This window comes from Helianthus annuus, chromosome 4 (assembly GCF_002127325.2).
Source record: "Helianthus annuus cultivar XRQ/B chromosome 4, HanXRQr2.0-SUNRISE, whole genome shotgun sequence".
Lineage (NCBI taxonomy): Eukaryota > Viridiplantae > Streptophyta > Magnoliopsida > Asterales > Asteraceae > Helianthus > Helianthus annuus.
In genome coordinates this window covers 172994182-172998415 of record NC_035436.2, presented here as the reverse complement: position 1 = coordinate 172998415, position 4234 = coordinate 172994182, and positions in this window count along the sequence as shown.

Here is a 4234-nt window from a genome sequence, read left to right as displayed (position 1 = left end):
AATCCACACGGTATCAATATTCTTGGTAAGGTATCAGTTTCGTTCGTCACGGTACCGGTACAATACTAACACTCGCAAAGGCTTACGATGTAAGATAGATACTCTATTGCGTATATTACTTCTTTTCTAACGAAAGTTGTGAAAAAACCATAAATATATTGTCAAAAATTAACATTCGTATTTACAACTTAATTTGGAATTTTAAATATAAGTATAAATATGTTAGGTGGAGTTTAAGAAATAATAAAAGAATTATATAATATAACTTTATAGAGCAAATTATTTATTTAAATTGAAATTTTAAGTCAGACAAAAACACACAAAGAAATAGGAAAAAATTGTCTAGTTAGCAGGAATCGAACACAAAAGCTTAGTTTTTTCAAGAGCACTCATAACAAACCGAACTAGTGTGAATTTCAAAATTCATTTGGAAGAATTAAAAGCACTTTTATTAAAATATAATTATAGCTAATGTATAAATTTGTGACTTTAAAAGCATTTTATATATAATAATAATAATATTTATTGTACATCTCCTTTGTAATTGTAAAGATACATAATAATACGTGTCCATTTTGTTTTTATTTTTAAAAATACTCCTAAACCATGTCAAAACTTAATAAAGTGACATTCTAAGTGTTCAAAAATGTTAGTGTGGCTAACTTTTCTTATATAATATGATGTTTATTTAAAGTGTTTAAAGCTGAACTAGTGGTAATTCATATCAATGAAAGAGTCTATATGACATACATGTTAACAAAAAGTTGCCTACATATTCTATGTATAGGTAGCTAGTTTTTTCTCTGGTGCGCGCTGCTGTGCCATCTTTTACGTATTTGTTTTGTTTTTTTTTTTTTTAGCCAGTTCATTGAAGTATTGGTACTTTACATATACTCGGTTTAACCATTACTTTGGAGTAATCAAACAAAAACCATAAATCAATAACCCAATAAACATAAACATTAATGGAAGTGGGAGCATAAACATTCAAACGCATGGGAATAGTTCTAGTCTTCTTCTTTCTAGAAATTATCCAATAAAACATCTTGGCTCCACCAGATATATAAATTCCCAAAACTGAAGTGGACCAAATATCAAAATCTCCCATAAACCCACAAAATTCAAAATATTTTTTATCTCTAAAATTATGGATCTTCAAATAAATGGGTAATGAAAAACAACAATCAAGCAACTCAGATGACAAAAACATTTAAAAGTGCAAAGCAAACAAAAAATAGAATCCCGAAAGAATGCAAAAGAAGCTATAGGAAAAAATAGCTTTATTAAAGTGTAAAGAATGTAAAAAAACTAACTGAAAATCAAAAAGGAATTAACTTATTAATCTTTGGGAACTGCGTAGTAAACTTTAAAGTTTAAGGTTAATAACGATAATTATTAAAGTTTAGAGTTAATTATGAAACACTTCTAAATTAAAGAAGTAAAAAAAAACACAAACTTTATTAATCTTTGGGCACTGCGTAGTAAATTTTAAAGTTGAAGGATAATAACGATAAATGTGTGATTTCTCATAAGTGTTGAGAGCTGTAAGATCTTTGTATTGTTACAAGAGCACTGAAATGTTGGTTTGAAACGATACTTGGTTCAAATGTCCTTGTGTCATTGAGTCAAGAGTAACTAAGATGGTTCTTCCAGCTCAAGATAATCATCAATTATATTATGGAGAAGATTCTACTTTGTAGAGTTACCAAACTGCTAAGGGAAAGAATAAAAAGAAATGTAGAAAAGAGAAGGTGAAGAAGTTGATCATCAACTTATTTGGTCATAGCTATTAAGCATGTATGTTCGGCAACGAAATGAAGCAACTCTGACGATGATTACGAACCAACTTAAGTTATAGAGAGAAGAAATATATCAAACCCAATATATTAAAAAGAGTAAACTGCAATATTACACCTTATGGTTTGGGGGCGCTGGAAACTTTACACCCTATTTCAAAACTTTTGCTATATTGCACCCCGTCTCTGGTTGATTTAATCAATGTTGGTGCTTCTGTCAAGTTGTCGCTTAAAGGAATGTTAGCGCCAGAGGTAATTTGGTACTTTCAACACAAAAACATACTTACATCCTGGTTTTTTCTCATTACTTCAATATCAAACCCTCTTGTTAACCTAGTTCTTCTAAAGGTGATCGTCTTCTTCGAAATGAAGAGCAATTGAACGAATTGAAATTGAAGTTCAGTAATTTCCAGAATGGATCATCATATATGGAAGATTAGAGGTGATAATCAGTACTTGGAGCCAAGTGATATGTACAGTAAGTAACATGCATCATCTGTTCAGGTAAAAATTCAACTTTTTTTTTTTTTGTGTTTAAATTAGATGTTGTTGTTTGTTTACAGGTGATAATGACAAACAATTATTAATGAGGGTGCACCATGGAGGTAATTTTGTTGACAATCAATGTCGAGAATACGTAGATGAAAAGGTTAGCTACATTGATCATGTTGTCATTCATGTACTGAATATGGATGTTTTAGAGGATATAATTAAGAATTTAGGTTATGACGATGGTATCGTATTCTACATTTATTTTAAGGAACCTTATGTATCTTTAGATTTTGGGCTTAGAACAGTAAGATGTGATATGGATTTAGAACCTCTGTTTGATAATCTGCGTTAAGGTGTTAAGATGATAGACATATATTGTGACATCTAGACCCTTTCATCACAATATAGGGTGATTGTAACGATACTGATACCGAGAAGATTAACACGAACTTTTATGACACCCTAGGCAAATCCCACATCGGCCGTGGCCAGGAGAGATTCTTGGTTCATAATACATTCCCCGCCTCTTAAATCACCAACGCGTTTTGGCCTTAGTTGTGTAACGCCCAGATTTCCTAATCCATAAAAGTAATAGTATCATACTATTATTTAACAAAATTCGGGCATGACCCGTTCGTATTATGAACAAATCCCTGTAAGACCAACTTGTAAGAACTTAAATACGACACAGCGGAAAATATGAGCCCAAAAATTTCGTTCTTAAAAAGTCATATTAATTACATGAAAACTCTATTACAAATTGTAATACGTTCATTAGAGAGGATTCACAATGTTACATTATATCAAGGCTTCATGACCAATTTAAAACAAACTATGTGACCTTTCTTTCCCGTACAATCCTTGCTCTCAACTCGATCTATGTCTGGTTCACTTCGCTAGTGGTAGAGGAAACCCAAGCGATACCTGTGGACACCACGTACAACCCAACCATTAGTCATTAACACACCATACAACATTAAACCATATAATAGAAATTCGTAAAGCATTCTATGAAGTAAACGTGGAATTATCCAAGCGCTTTCTTAAATACTCTTTATCCAAACCAGGTTTCATTCCTTCATGAATCCGATAATCTCATGCATGCATGCATTACATTCCAAACTCAAAGCACATCATTAGTAGTCGTAAGTATTCCGACTCCTTGATAACATTCATACGTATATCTTTAGCATCGTATATTCATACACACATGCATTCACACTTAGGCGCCTATTATCACATACACCTATATGCAAACGTACCTTTATACATGTCTACGTCCCTACCTACACACAAACAATCATTTACGAATTTATATACACTAGCTCATGCTTACCACTTCATACACATACGCTTATGCCGGAATGACATATTCACAACTTAACATAATATAGGCGATATACAAAACGACCTACGTGCCTACTAGATTCCTAAACATATTTACTTATACAATTTCTTACACCAACACGAAAACAAATCCACTCTTTCACTAACCGACGACCCTTAACACCTCTTATATTCATAACCAATCCTTAACATAAGTTATGAGACCTTGGAACATCATTTAAACAAGTTCAATGTATAAAACAACAAAAATCCAACAAATTTCCTGCAGCACGGTCCCTCGCGGGCCGCGTAAGACTTGGCTTACTTCTTCGCGGGGCGCGACAGCTCCACCGTAAGCTACGGTGGCTACCGTAGCTTACGGTGGCCACGGAATCATTACGGTGGCTTGCTACTGCCTTACGGTGGAAAGAAAGCCTTCAGTGCCTACCGTAGCTTACGGTGGCTACTGTAAGCTACGATAGTGCCCAGCATAACTTCCATTTTAATCACCAAAACTATCTTATCTTGCCCAATTCACATCCGAAACAATTAAAACTTGTTTCTAATTAATGGTAAAACATTTCCCTTTCATAAATGACTAAAAATTCTTACCTGGGGTC